Source organism: Cervus elaphus, chromosome 18 (assembly GCF_910594005.1).
Source record: "Cervus elaphus chromosome 18, mCerEla1.1, whole genome shotgun sequence".
Classification (NCBI taxonomy): domain Eukaryota; kingdom Metazoa; phylum Chordata; class Mammalia; order Artiodactyla; family Cervidae; genus Cervus; species Cervus elaphus.
In genome coordinates, this window is record NC_057832.1 from 109,125,981 (window position 1) to 109,142,103 (window position 16,123).

A 16,123-nucleotide genomic window follows, 5' to 3' on the forward strand; every position below is an offset into this window, starting at 1 on the left:
AACATTGTGTAACAAACCACCCCAAACCCATTGGCAAACAACAACATTAATTTTTCTCATGGTCTGGGTGTTGGCTGGGGGAGCTATGTTCCAGGTTGTAGGTGGGATTCATATCTGCTTCACATGGGTTTGTAATGGGGCACAGGCTGAAGAGGATACTTCAGGAAAGTTCTACTTCTGGTAGATCATAGGAGTGCAAGAAACACAAAAGGAGGGAATTCCATGGTGGTCCAGTGGTTAGGACTCTGTGCTTCCACTGCAGAGGTTCAATCCTTGGTTGGGGAACTAAGATCCCATAAGCCTGTGAGAGATGGCAAAAAAAAAAAAATGCTAGAGGAAATAAGCAATGTCTCTTCAGGGCTCAGCCTTAAAGTGGCTGAATGTTAATGTCTGCCTGTATTCTTTGGTTAAAGCAAATCGCATGTGAAAGTCTAACATGAATGAGGTGAGGAAGAAGACTCCACTGAAGTGGGAGGTATTGATACTTCAGAGTATCAATATTTCCTCTGATGATGTAGAATTTTGATAAAGGCGGGGGACGTGACGAGTTGGGAGGAATGATTCAGTCTACCACATGCCCAAAGATCACCCATGTGGATTCTGACCTCTGACAAAGGAGAAAGAGGACATGAGTGAGTAGACACAACAAAAGAAGAAACAAAGATAAAAACAAACAAAGAGCAAGCAAAACAAAAACGTAAAGCTAATGGAAGTTTGGATTTTTATTGTAAACGACAACAATGATGTTTTCTGGAAAAAGAACAGACATGGATGGAAGTTTGACAAGACTCCAAGGTGGTGAGTCGCAGTAGGTCTTGGCCGTGAGGAGCTAGCCCCAGGAGGGCTGAAGCAGGGTTGTGTGCGCCCAGTGCAGGGGCTCAGCTTGGACCTTGACTGAGCCTGGGGGTGAACCCAAGAATTTTTAGCTGAATAAGTGATGGAGATCAGGAACTGACCAATGATGGAGCTACAACTCACCCTGAGAAGGGTAAATATTGATTCAGGGATGGGGTGGGGAAGAGAGTAGCTGCCACATAGAGGATCCAACTTGAGTCTGAAAAAGCAGAATTGGAGGGGAACATTTCTGAAGTACTCTGGAAGCCTGAAAGCCTAAAGTCTGCTGTGTTCACTATACCCTGAACTATAACAACCAGGGGACATCCTTGTAGATTGTGAGCTCCATTGTTTGGGACAAATTCATTGTTTTATACTTGGCAATACATTTATGTAAGACGTTATGCCAAGACATGGCTACAGCTGGAAACATAAACAGCTCCAGAATTACTATAAATATTCTCATGGATGCTGGGGCCCTACTGAGTTATTAAAGAAAAAAAAATGTTTTAGGATGATCACTTGCCCTTCCAGAAAATTTCCCGTGGTGCTGGCTAGAGGCTGAAAGGAGAAAGGGTGTGTCACAGCATCACAAGGCCTGTGAGACAAGGTGAACTGAACCTGGATTCTGAAAGATCAAAAGAGCCATGCTCTTCCCGGTCACACGCTTTTGCACGTTCTCCTCTAGGAAGTTATTGGTGAGTCTCAACAGGGAGGTGCTCTTGCAATCCAAAATCAGCCATCAATTTCATTTCCTTTTTTTCCTATAAAAAGGATATGCTGACTCAAACAACTAAAATATAGATTAGTTAGCATACCAATAATAAAGACCGAAAAATCCCCGATAGACAAAAATCCCCACCAAAAAAACAAACAAAGTCCAACATTCAAAGTGAGCCAGGAAAAAAATGATTTTGAATTAGCATTTTCTTTCATGAGAGTCAGTTGCTTTCCATGTCACCTCCTCTGACTCCAGGGTGGAGGAGAAGACCTGTCCCCATCCACCTACCCATGTGTTGGCCTCTTCCATGGCTGGTGACAGCTCTGATGGTCTTTATACTGGATTGAGTAGCGTTAGTGTTCCCTCGCCCTCCCCAAATTCATAGTCACTTGGCACCTCCGAATAAGGCCTTAATTGGAAACAGTGTCTTTATAGAGGCAACCAAGTTGAATGCTAGTGAGTCCTAATCCAAGACTGATATCCTCCTACAAGGGGATCTGGACACAGAGACACGCAGAGTGGACGTGACGTGAATACAGACACCATGTGAGGATGGAGGCAGAGACTGGAGTGATATATCTGCACAGCAACCCCAAGGATTTCTAACAACCACCAGAAGCTAGGAAGAGCCAGGGAGGGGCTTCCCTCAGAGCCTCAGGGTGGGCAAGGCCCTGCCGACATCTTGATTTCAGACTTCCAGAACCTCCAGAACTGTGAGAGAGTAAATGTCTGTTGTTGTAAGTCCCCAGTTTGTGGTATTTGGTTATGGTAGCCCTAGGAGGTGACTGTGGTCTCCTTCCCCTCATTGGCCTTGCTGATCCAGAACAGACCAGTCAAAGGCCTGGCTAGAGGCTCAGGCTCTTTGGTCAGACAGACTAGGATCGGGCTGCAGGCTGGCCACTGACCAGTGGGCTCAAAGTCTCGGTTTCCCCATCTATATGATGGACATAACAAGGATGTTGGTGGAGATTAAAGGCTGCCATGTTTATAAAGTGTTTGGTACAATGCCTGGCCCATAGCACATGTTTAGTAAATGTTAGCTGCTAATAGCCATTGGTTTTCACCTCAGTGTGAAGTTTTCCTGATTTTACTATTTTGGTAAAAGCCAAGTGGACATCTATTCCCTTGGGGATGTACCATAGCATCTAGCTCAGGGTTCACACTAAAAGCATCTTTATGGAATGAAGAATGGAACAACTACATCTCATCATAGAAGGAAATGGCTTACAGGCTTCATGAGGTTTAGTAATCAGCTCAAAAAGACCAAGAAAAAGGATATATTTTTATCAAATTATGAAAGTTTGAGGCTTCCATCATGGGCTCTTTCTCCTGGGTTGCTTGTTTGGGGGGAAGCCAGCTGCCATGTTGGTCAGCCTGATGAAGGGCCCACAAGATGAAGCCTGCCAACAGCTACATAAGGGAACATGACTGTGATTCTCTAGGCCCAAGGCAAACTTTAGATCACTGCAGTCTCAGCTGACAGCTTGACTTACCCTTACGAAAAACTCTCACCCCCAACTGCCCAGGTAACATACTCCTAGGTTCCTAGAAACTGTGTAAGATGACAAATGTTTGTTGTTTTAAGCCACTTAGGTGTTGGGGCTAATTTGTTACATAGCACTAGATAACCAATACAGGTGATGAGATAAGAATGGCCAGGATGGGCCAGGGCCAAGACCAGGGACTGTAATGGGAGGCTAAAACATAGGAGGCAGAGAAGAGGTCAGACCCAGATGGGTTGGACATGGAGATGATCAGGCAGGTTCTGCGGGTCTGTGCCTCTGGCCCAGAGCCCAGGGCAGATAAGAGCCAGAACCAACCACATCACTGAGCAGAAGGCACTGAGATCTTGGTGATCTTAGACTAGAGTATTGCCTTTTGACATAATTTTACACAATTCCCAGTTGGACCTTCAGTTGATCATGGTAGCTATGAGGTGATCAAAGACCAATGAGTGAATTTGTCCGGAATTAGGTCAATACAAAGATTTGGGGATTCCAGTAACAAACAAAATGCAATGGGATTATAAATATTTTTGAAACACTCACAATATTCTTTTGTTATTTTGATATCCTTAGCTCTTTAAGTTGGCCGCCAAGCTGGGAGGCAGAATTAAGTTTCCTGTTCCAGGAAACTGTTTCCTGTTCCAGGCTATTGGGCTGGTCATGGTGCAATAGAAAGTTAAAGATATTGCCTGGGTTTATAAAGACATACCTCACATCCAATTGGCAAATGTTTTCTGAATGCTTACTAAGCTCATTATAAAATAACTTAGAGTCATTCTGTACATCTAGTATAAGTATCCACTGCTCCTTATCCCACCTGTGATTACTCATGAATATGGAACCTCAAGGGATCAAAAAACAGTTCCTCTATTCTTTGCACAGGCCAGGTCTCCCCTTTGAATTGACCTTTGTCTCAAGTCTTGGAACCCTGCTGACTCAGTGGCAATCACTTGATATTCAAGGGATAACAGGATCCCGTGAATAGCATCCACTTTTTCACCAGTAAATCAGAGTCCTTACTCTACAGAAGTGAGCAAAGCTTCCAACAGCCCCTGTCTTGTCGACAGGTTGAGCTCTAGGCAATTTGCTGCTCGGCAAATGCAAAATGAGAGACAGGCTGCTAGCTAAGGGCACAGGCTCAGAGCCAGACAGCCTGGGTTTATATGTCAGCTCCACTCCTTCCTAGCTGTGCAACCTTGGGTGAGTGACTTAATCTTTCTGAGCCTCAGTTTTCCCAAATGCAAAATGGTGATCATAAGAGCACCTCCCACACACAGTATGGAGAGGAATAAATGAGTTGATGTATGAAGCACTTAGAACGGCTCCTGGTCCCTGGGAAATAGTCTGTAACTGTTGGTGATTATTATGCAGGATATGGAGGTAAAAGTAGCCCCCTCTGCCCTCTCTGGGCTCAAATGTCATTGTCTGTTGGGGTTCACTCAAGGCAGATGTCCCTCTTTCACAACATGCAAAGGGTTCTTCAAGGACTTCTCGAAAACAAAAGGATTAACTACAGATGACTAAGCCCACATGATGGAAACAGAATCAGGTACAGTAAATAATGACCTTAGGCAGGATTATATTCCTACAAACAATACACTGAGTTCTTAGGCTTTCGGTGTGCAATCCATCTACCACAAGGGAGCCAGTGGCCAAGGACAATGTCCGTGTGCCCAGGATAATCTGCGTGGGCTCCTGGAGGAGGCAGCCCTCAAGCAGAGACTTGAAGAATTCAGGACTTGCCAGGTGGAGAAAGAAGATGCGTATACCAGGCAGAGAAGAGTGTGCTGGCACCAGGGTGAGATAAGCAGGTACCTGGGACACAAGATTTAAGGGGGCACTCACTCTCAGGGCTATGTGAGAGCCGTCAGCATCTGCACACCCCTGGGATTAAGCGCCTCCTTTAGTTTTGCATCCTAAATGCCTCTGTTGTGTCACCCTAGTCCTGGCCCTGGAGAAGAACCTGGGTAAGAGCCTGGAAAGAAATGTCTGTAACTAGAAATGTCCAAGTCATGAAAAATGGCTTGAGGACAGAGGTCACTTGGAACGAGCCTGAGAAGTCAGGCTGGGGCAAGATCATAAAAGGTCTTATGCTCCAAATAAAAGAATTTAGAGTTGGTCTAAAAGTGACAGGGAGCCAGTGAAGAATTCTGAGCTGATCTACAACATGATCAGATTTGCCTGTTAGCAAGATTCTTCTGGCATTGGCATGAACGGCAGATTGGTAGATGAGGGAAGAGAGAGAGATTAGGAGGCCAATTCAGGACTCTGCTGAAGAGTCCATGCCCAAGGGAAAGACAATGATGGCCTGAAATAGGGCAGTGCCAGTTAGAAAACTAACTGAGCGTTCTCTAGAGAGCTGGTTTGAAGGTAGAATTGACAGTCCATGGTGACTGAGGGCAGATGAGGGTTGACGGCAAGAGTCAAAAGTGGCACAGTTTAGGGATTTCCCTGGTAGTCCAGTGGTGAACAATCCGCCTGCCAATGCAGAGGAAGTGGGTTCAATCCCTGGTCCAGGAAGATCCCACATGCCATGGTGCAACGAAGCCAGTGTGTCGCGACTACTGAAGACCTCACCCTAGAGCTTGTGCTCCTCAACCAGAGAAGCCACAGCCATGAGAAGCCGTCAGACCGCAAACTGGAGAGTAGGCCCTGCTCGCTGCAACTAGAGAAAGCCCACGTGCAGCACTGAAGACACAGTGAAGCCAAAAAGTATAAATAAAGAAGTAAAAATGCTTTCCAAATGGCACAGTTTAGAAGCCACAGGGAGCCACTAGGTAAGATAGAAGCATACCAAAGGCAGTTAGCAGGGCTTCCCCAAGTCCAAGGGAAACCTCCCTACCCCCCTCCCTATTGGTTTTCCATAGGATACAGTCTCTGGGGGTCAGACATGCCTTACCCTCTGAATGGTCCCCACACTCTCTTAGCATCGCCAAGCTGAGCTGAGCCACTTCCAGACCCCATTGGCTTTCCAAGCAGTCTTAAGGTTGTCAAAGTCCTTTTAAAGACAACCACGCAGCTGGGCTCAGACCGACACCCTGCCACACCCAGCCTCCCATTCTGGATGTGTTGACCCCCAGGGCGCTGACCTGCTCCATATGACCTGACTGGGGGGCTCTGGGAGGTGCAGGGAGGAAGGGACGAGGGGGTGTGAGGGCCTGTCCAGAGCCCGGGAGTCTTCAGCCGCCTGTGAAGAGCCTTCTGAGAGACGAAGACCAGAAAGGCAACTGGAGGGCAGCTGGGTTCGGAGGCGCTGTCCAGAATGGTGGAGGCAGCAATGCTGGGGAAGGAGGGCAGTGTTCAGGGGCCAAGCCCGGGGCAGGGGAAGTACTAGGGCTGTGGGACTGCCCACGGAGGCAACCCTGGGACTGACTTCCTCTGACCCCGCCGCAGCTGCACACGCTGACCTCGTGATCCACTGAAGCCCTCGGATCTTCTATGAACTTGAAAGCCAGGTCTCCTGCCCTCCCTGCACTTGAGAAGTCTGGAGAAGGCTGGTTTTGCACACATTTCTCCACGTTCTCACAAAAATCAAGGGAGTGAAAGAGCAAGTCTGAGCTCTTTGAAACATTAATTAAAGACACCATCGTTTCCTTATTTCACGGAGGGTTGCTACCCCATTTGGGATTATTAGCAAAGCCAGACAGCCTTTGTTGTGCTTGACAAAGTGATTAATTCAGACTCTAGGTGAGTCTTGGCTTTCTCAACATCTTTTGATGTGCTAAGATTCCCCAGTGAGGCAAAAAAATATCATCAATTACTTAAACAAGCCATTACCTTGAGAGCACAATTACCAGTGAGGCCCAATCTACTAATTGGCAGATGAAGAGAGAGAAATGAACTTGGGCTGTGCCCTGGACACTTACCTGTCCAGCAGGTGTAAGAGTCCTTTCAGATGTGTCATGGCAATGCTCCTGCTGATCTGGGACTGCTTAGAAATTTTTCCGTCTCCACAAAAATTCATCTTGGGCCACTTGAGTCTTGGAAGCCAGAAGCTTCCCATCCGACAACTGTATTCTGGTGGGCGAAGTTGTAGGTCTCAGCGCAATGGCAACACAGTAGTGTTCACAGAAGTAAACTTCTTGCTTGAAGGGAGCTGGGAAAAATTTCTTTGGCTTGCTCTTTTCCTCGAAAGTCACAAATTCTCCAGCTCCTGGGGCAAGCAGGGTGGCGGGGTCTTCTGCAGAATGCTACGTCTGAGTGGACAATCCCTGACACATAAGAAATTCAAGGCCTAAATAAAAGAGGCAGGTTTTCACTTTAAAACATGTAAACATATGAAATTAAATTTATAAATTCAAGTAGAGTGTAATGCACTTAAATATATTTTATTTTAGAAATACTTACTATAAATATACTTTTTAACGCACTAGGTCATGACTGTTTTTTTCCCTCTCCTTGCTAGAAGAGAGGTTCAGGGGGAGATTTTTTGCTGTATTTATAGATGTCATTGGTTTTCCCGAATGGGGAGGGGGAGCTCAGTCTAGTTAAATTCAGTCAAATAACCAATACATGAAAAAATCCAGAAGTGTTCCATAAATATCAGCCACTGCACTGGCCTTGTCACACAATTCAATTGTTCTGTCCTATTTTTAAAATAGAAAGATGGGTCGCATGTATGTTCATATTGTGAAACTACTTTGGGTACTACCTCGATCGTTCTCCTCTAATTCTCACTGGTGCGAAAGGGCAATGCGGCTTTCAGAATTCTTCCAGGAGAAGTGTTGGAGAACCGGGGGGGTGAAGGCAGAGGCGGAGGCTGGGCTGAGGCCTCACTCTGAGTCCCCTCCCTACTTAACCACCATCTCCCCCTGGCTCCGCTTTCTTCCTTAATTCCCGGATGGTGTCAGCTGGGTGGGGCCGGGCGCCTGAAGGCACACCTGGGGAAGCAGAGCGCACAGTGCCCAGGGCTTCCTCCACAGGAACCCCCAGCGCTGGCTCTTTCCGGGGGGGCCCCCCCCCAGGACACCCCTCCTCTCCAGGCAGCAGCCTCTCCCAGCACCTTCCCCTGCTGCACCTCTGTCCTCAGTTTCCTGGATTTTTGGAAACTGGTCTGCTTTGGAGGGCCCTGCTTTTGGAAAACTAGCCTTGGGGGAAAAAATAATAAGCCTAAGGACCACTTGCCATTTTTTTTTTTTCCAAGTTCGACAAATATGCCCCATCCAATAGCTGGACAGAAGACGTGCTCTTAAGTGATCAAAACACAGTTCAACTGGCACACCCTCTGACACGTGACGCTTCTTTGCTGCAGGAGTCATCACGTAAATACTGCTTTGGCTGCTTGTCATTAGCCATTGATTGCGTGTCGGGTCCGCAAGGCTGTAAGTACCGCCTCCCTGTAGCTTCCCCCGGTGCTTTGCACATGCCTGGCTTGTAGGAGACAACGTGTGTCTGCCTGATCATTCTTGTAACGGGTCACTTATAACATGTCGGTTACCATCAACCGACAGAGATGAAGGATGTCATTCCAGGACTCCGCCCCTTTGTGAAGGTAAAGTGCTATCACAGTTTGGAGTAAATCCAATGTCAAATGCAGACCAACTCTCTTTAGTTCTTAGAAATGAAATACACAAGATCCATTAGATCTAATTCTCCACATCTCAGTCCTTTGAGAGAGGGCTGAGATTCCTTCATTGTTCTCCAGCTGTGGTGTTAGATTGTCAGCTGAGCTAAGGCAACCTAGACAGAGCACATTTGAAAATGTGGCCCACTTGGACCAGCCTTGAGAGCCCCATCTTTCCGGTATCATTCTTGTGGACCATCCGTGGCCAGTGAGATCACTTTAGGGAGTTCCTCGGCTTTAAAATGTCCCACGGTAAAGTGTTTATTTTTACTGTTAGTTTTTCTTTATGGAAGTGGTAATGGTTTTCATTTATGGTCATGACATAAAGTTACCTTTTGTTTAAGTCTATATCAAAGAAAGTGGGAAGCAAGTGCTAGCCTAGGTGATTTGCAGATATGGCAAAAATTGTCAAGATGTTGTAGATTTAGAAGGTTAACCTCTTAATGCCAATTGAGATTCATTGACTCAACTCTCCTGTCCTGGCAAGGTGAGATAAAGCTGGAAAAGTTAGCTAATTCTATGCACTACATTAACCAACAACTGGATGGCACGATAGTTTGTAAATTGTAGTCTTTTCTTTAAAATACTTATCTGTTTGGGTGGTAGGGCCCCCAAACCTGGTTCAGTGGTGCCTCAGACAGAGGCTGAGTACTGTGGTAGCTCTGGGCGGTCCCGCCCTGCCCAGCCCCAGCAGCTGGCTCATCAGTTTTCTCTAAACAGGAAGCCTTGAGAAAGAACCTCAGCCTCCACCCCAGACACTTCTTCTTTTCAAGCACACTCCAAAAGACAGTCATCTGTACACAACAGAAACTGGTGTGGGAGCTGAATAATGGCCTCCAAAGATGTCCACATCCTAATCAGAACCTGGGAATGCCACTTTACACAGCAAAAGGGACTGAGGATGTGCTTAAGGGTCCTGAGATCAGGGGAGTATCCTGATTATCTGGGTGGACCCTCAGTGGGATCACAAGGGTCCTTATAAGAGGGAGGCAGGAGGAGTCAGGCAGAGGGGTTGATGTGATGTCTGGGAGCAGAGACTGGAATGACGTGCCCGCAAGCTAAGGATGCAAAAACTGGATGCTCTCCAGGAGCCTACAGAAAGAACCAGCCCTGCTGACATCTCAGCTTCAGACTAGAGAGACTGATTTTGGACTTTGGGCCCCAGATCTGCAAGATAAATTGTGTTATCTTAAACCACTACGCTTGTGGTTACTTGTTTTAGCAACCGTAGGAAACTAATGCAATTGAGAAAGATTAAACAATTCCTTAACTTTCTGATAGGATTCACCACATTAATCCTTTATGTAAGGTATCCCTATAAATTTAAAATAATTCTAATTACAAGAGGTTCAGTTAACATGTTTTAAAATCTATTTAAGTTTTTGAATCGGCATCCACGTGGTTGAAATCTCAAACATAGTATCATGAAGTATTACCAAAATAGAGTGAGAAGTCTTCTTCCTGTTATGGCCCCTAGACACTGTTTTCTACTGAAAGGAAACACGGTTTCTCAGGAAAATGGCTGATTCAGGTCTAGGGCAAGAAATGTACAAGATGTACCTGGAACAACTTGTCATTTCAGAAAGTGGGGAGGCTGTTCTCCCCAAAAGTACTCAGGAACAAACTTATAGTGCTCCCCCTAGCCAAAGATGGGACAATCTGATGAATAGAAAAATCATGGCAATGGATCAAAACACATCAAAATACTCTAAAACATAGTCGTCTGTACACAATAGAAGTTGGTGTGGGAGCTGAATCATGGCAGTGGATCAAAACACATCAGGTAAATTTAAATTCATAATGATACAAAAACAGCATGTGTACCCAATGTAAGATGCTACAGAATCAACTCACTACTTCAAACACTAACAATAAAAGGAAAGAATCAAGCACTGATCCTGCTTTTCTCGTGTGAACTGTCCCTAGCAGAGGAGGATAAATTCAGAATTATTCCAGCTGGTAAATGGAGAAGGAATAATATGACTTTGCAGCCCCTGGTGCATGAATGGATTCAGGTGATAATCCTCACAGCTGCTCAGGTCATAATAAAAGAGACAACTAGATTATGAACCTCCTCTGGTGTAGTCTTGAAGAAAAAGCCTCGGGATCAGTGGTTCCTAAACATGGCTGATCACTGGAAACACCTGAGGATCTTATAAAAATTCCAAAGCCCAATCACACCCCAGGCAATTAAGGGGTATGGGGAAGGATGGGGATGGGGTGAATGGGACACAGGCACCAGAAGTTTTTGAAGCTTCTCCAGGTGCAGACAAATTCGGGAATCAAGGGTTTAGATCCAGCTACAGGGGCTTCCCTTGTGGCTCAGATGGTAAAGAATCCACCTGCAATGCAGGAGACCCAGGTTCAATCCCTGGGTCAGGAAGATCCTCTGCCGAAGGGAATGGCAACCCACACCAGTATTCTTGCCTGCAGAAATTCATGGACAGAGGAACCTGGCAGGCTGTAGTCCACGGGGTTGCAAAGAGTCAGGCACGACCGAGCGACTGACACTTTCACTTTTCACTAGGACTGAAGAACAGGTTAAACCACATCATGGGAGGCAACCAGCAGAATTTAGACTGTGGGAAACCCTACGAGACATCACCTGGTTTTGTTGTGTAAAAATTGCAAGGAGGAAAATGGGGGTGGAGGGGTGGGATTGAAAGGAGGATTTAAAGACTTAAAGATACTTATGAGACATCTGACCCAATTCTAGTATCTAGTCAGTGTTTCAATTTCCTCAATTGTCTCACAATTTTTCTTTGTAGTATGTTTATTGAGTGAGAATCTAAAGTCTGATGACCCAATTCAAACTATAGACCTTAGATTCTCACTCAATAAATATACTATAAAGAAAAATTGTGAGACGATTGGGGGAATTGAAACACTGACTAGCTATTTGAAGATACTAAGGAACTATTGTTATTTTTAATTGTAATAGTAATACTGTGGTTATTTTTGGGAAGAGTCATAATTTAGCAAAGGGATATGGAAATATTTACAGTTGGAATGATGTGATGTCATAGATTTGCTTCAAAAAAGTCTGGGCATGAGGTGGGTAGGAGTGTAAAGCTGAGAAAAGATTGGCCGAAAGTTGATAATTGTTAGAATGGTAGGTACATGGGAATTCATTTTACTCTTTTGTCTTCTTTTGCACTCTCCACACCAAAACATCAAACTAAACATCTCCTTCCTGCCCAGCGTCATCCCCGCAGTTCCTTCTATCTGTGCAACTGGTAACCTCTTCAATTAACTCCTTATTTAGACTTATAGAGATATTTTTAATAAGCATAAAAGCAAATATAAATAATGTTAGGTTTCCTCTCATCATTTTTTTTTACATAAATGGAAGCACACTAAATTCAATTTTCTGCATCTTACTACTTTCATGTAATAGCATATTTTGATGACTTTCCATCTTTGTTGCATAGTATATTATTGAATGGATGCATCATAATTTATTTAAACAGTCCCAAACAGATGGACATTTAGGTTGCTTCCAATTTTTTGCTGTTATAAACACGTTAAAAATAAATACCTCTGTACATATTTGTGTAAAAGTATATGTGTAGAACAAATTCCCAGGGGCAGATTTGATGGCTCAGTGGATAAATGCATATGCAAGATGCTAGCAAATAACCCTGGCTTATACCAGGGTAGAAAGAGAATAGATGGAGAGAAGTGGGCAGATATGGAGATGGAGCTAATTTGAAGATGGAGCTAAAATTATTTGCTGATAGATCATTTGAAAAATAAAAAAGAAAAATTAAGCATGTCTAAAACCAGTCAGCTTCAGGTAAGTTCTGCCTGGGTAACAACTGACTCCCTTCATGCCCACAGTGAATCTCAGTGATTTACATACTCAAATATTTATTTCTTGGTCATGCTAAACATCTATCATGGACCACTTCCTTCTTTACCCCTCATCATCTCCATTGCACGACCCAGGCTTCAGGAACAGCTCTCATCTGGGAGACTACAGGCCTCAGGTCAGAAGGAAAAGGACAAAGGCTCATCACGTGTGGCTCTCAAAGCTTCCACTTGGATGTAGCACACTTGGCATCTTTTCATGATCAGTTGACCAAAGGAAGCCACATGATCAAGCCTCATGGAAATAAGGTGGAGATGTATAATCCTCCAACTGGGAAAGATTGTCATGTTTTACATAATTACACACTCCACTAGTGAGAAATCCCACCTGCTAATGCAGGAGACCTAAGAGATGATGGTTTGATCCCTGGGTCGGCAAGATCCCCTAGAGGAGGAGGGCATGGCAACCCACTCCAGTATTCTTACCTGGAGAATCCCATGGACAGAAGAGCCTGGTGGGCTACAGTCCATGGGGTTGCAAAGAGTCAGACACAACTGAAACGACTTAGAATGTCAGCATGCACCACGTCTCAAAGGTTTCTGGCTTGAGCAATTGGTGGGTTGTGGTTGTAACAGGGATGTAGTGATGAAAGAGGAGATAGAGTTCTAGGGGGAAAATTGAGTTCAGATTTAGATATAAGTTTAAAACGCCTAATAAAACCATGATCACCCAGGTGTTTTGGATGCTAGACGGGTAGACAGCAGTGCATTTCCAGGTTCCCCTAATAACTGGGCTAGAACTTCCAAAATGCTCCCAGGGGGTGACCCCACTGCCTTGATACCCAGGGGCAGCTGTACTGGACAGTATCCAATCCACCAGGCTGGCTCAGGAGAAGACAAGTTTAGGCAGGACCGGCCAGGGCACAGTCAGCTCTATATAATACCACTTTAAGAGCCCCAAACAGTTTCCTGATTTTGAACTCAATGCTTCTGTACACACCTGTGTGACTGGAAATCAGCAGAGTTTTGAGGGATAGAAGTTTTCAATATGTTCAAGAACCTTTAAAGCCATGATAGCTTTGATCAATCATGTAATGACTTGAAGTCTAACTTAATTTTAAAAGTCATATGGTAAAATGCTTCATATGCAAAAGACATTTATTGTAGAATTCTGTATTGAATTGAATTGTATTGAATTGAAAATAATTTACATGTCAACAACAAGGGAATGGTGATGGTTTAGTTGCTAAATCATGTCTGATTCTTGTGAACCCATGGCCTATACGCTGTCAGTCTCTGTCCATGGCAAGAATTCCCAGGCAAGAATACTAGAGTGGGTATACCTTTCTTTCTCCACAAGATCTTCCTGACCCAGGAATCAAACCTGGGTCTCCTGCATTGCAGATGGATTCCTTACTGATTGAGCTACAAGGGGAGCCTAACAAGGGAATAAGCAAACAAATTATAAAATTTAAAACATGCCTAATAAACATCAAGAGAGTGCAGCCAAGGTGATGTCTGGATAAAGATGAGTTCAGTGGAGAGAATGGGGCTAGAGATAGCAATGTAGAAGTTATTGACATATAGATGGTGTTGAAAGTGACGGGACTAATTGAAGGAAAGGAGCCGGAAAAGACTCTGAGGACCAGCCCCTGAGGTAGGAGGTGTGATGTCATGGAAACCAAGAGAAGAGAATGTTTCAGGAAGAAGGAAGTGTTTATCTGTATCAAAATCCTGCTGAGAGCAAGTGGAAAAAATAAAAACAAAACTAGCTAGAAATGACTAGAATGACAAGAGCAAAACCTTGGACAAGTGACAAGTGACCTTGACAAGGCCCCTTCCAATTAAGTGGTGGGTGCAGAAACCTAGTTGGGAAGATGGAGAAGAGGGTAGGAGTGTAGAAGAGGAAGAGAACATGTCTAGATCATGCTTTTAAGAGGTTTTACTGGGAAGAGAAAAGAAAAATAAGGGAAAATGAGGAAATGGCTGGATTCACAGGAGTCTGCTTTTCTTTTCTTTAGAATAGAAGACACTGATAGCAGTGATCCAGTAGAAAAGGAGAAATTGGTGCAACTGAAAAAAGAAACAGTTGAGAACTCTGAGTAAAAGCAGAAGTGAGGGCATTGGCTTCAGAAAGGCAAAGACTCTCTCGCTCATTATGGTCACAGTTAATTAGTATCTGTTATAATTATACCTTTGGTTTCTAAGAAACCTGCCCTTGCTCTCAGTATATTCTCTGCTTGTTCTCCTGCAGTGGTTTGTCAACAACAGCCTACCTTAGAGGACAGGAAGAAACAGGTCAGTAGGGTTCACACGGCACCTGTCTGAAATGTGGCAGACCTGGTTTCATCTCTGGCTCAATCTCTTAGCAGCACTGCCACCTTGGGGGTGCTAATTAATTTCCTTAAGCATTAATTTCTTCATCAGTAATATAAGGAGAATATTTATGCCTATGTTTATAAAATTGTTGGAAGGCTCATACAGGAGAATGTATAGAGAGTTCTTGGCATAGTCTCTGGTAAACAGGGAAGTTTAAAAATTATAATAATGGTGAGTGTGTGTGTTAGTCGTTCAGTTGTGTCCAACTCTTGGTGACCCCATGGACTGTAGCCTTCCAAGCTCCTCTGTCCATGGAATTTTCCAGGCAAGAATACTAGAGTGGGTTGCCATTCCCTTCTGCAGGGGATCTTCCCAGCCCAGGGATTGAACCCAGGTCTCCTGCATCAGAGGTGAATTCTTTACTGTCTGAGCCACTAGGGCAGCCTCTTTGTTGATATAAATGTATTTTTCTTGTGCTGTGACAAAATTGTTGTCAGACTAATAACTATAGTGAGCAAACTCCAGGAGACAGTGAAGGGCAGGATAGCCTGGCGTGCTGCAGTCCATGGGGTCACAGAGTCGGACACAGCTTAGCAACTGAACAACAACAACGTTTTTGTGGTTCTTCTATTATCGGAGAAAGAACTGCACATCAATCAGATATTTGTGTATTTGTTCAGTAGTCCTCTATTTTTTTCCCAGAAGAGTGAAGATTGTAAACAGTCTCCTTTCCTGAGTCTTTGGGAACAAATTATAATGACTGTTACTTAATTTCATGGATAGGGTTTAACAAAATTGAAAAACAATGGGAAATTCAACTCCAGAATATCTGTCCCACTGAGTTTTGCCTATGTACATCTTACAGCTTATTTTATATTCAGAAGTCTCCTGTTAGAATGCAACTATCAGACAATGAATAGTACGTTTCAAAATGCATGGGGTGCAGCTAAAGAAGAAGAGGGAGATTTATATTCTTAAATGTGCTTATTAGAAATAAAATAATATTGACAATAAGTGAGCCAAGTTGTTAACTTAAGAAGCTAAAAGACACACACACACACACACACAGAAACCCAGAGAACTAAGAAGAAACCCAAAGAAAATAGTAGGAAGATCGTAATAAAAAATGAGCATAAAATTATGCAACAGACAACAGCAAAAAGGCAATGTAGAAATGAGTGACAAAAGCAAAAAGTTGGGGCTTTGAACAGATAGATAAACCTATAGCAAGACTCTTCAAGGAAAACTCTTCCAAGCAAACTAGGAATGGAAGGAATGTCCTTTATAAGGACATTAACATGAAAATCTATGGCAAAATCCTACACTTAATTTTAAAACATTAGATATATTCCTATAGAGTCAGGAACAAGG

At 44.1% G+C, this 16,123-nt stretch overlaps 1 protein-coding gene across 2 annotated transcripts in view; it reads left to right on the forward strand.

Annotated features, from left to right (window-relative positions):
* TBXAS1 (thromboxane A synthase 1) overlaps positions 1-16,123 on the forward strand; it is a 163,737-nt gene that overhangs the window by 15,033 nt on the left and 132,581 nt on the right. The window contains exon 2 of one of the 2 annotated variants that reach the window (XM_043873103.1): positions 8,204-8,381. The exons of the other annotated variant lie outside the window; for it this stretch is intronic. The gene's annotated coding sequence lies outside the window, so the exon portion shown is untranslated. The remainder of the gene's footprint in view (positions 1-8,203; positions 8,382-16,123) is intronic. 2 annotated transcript variants of the gene reach the window in all.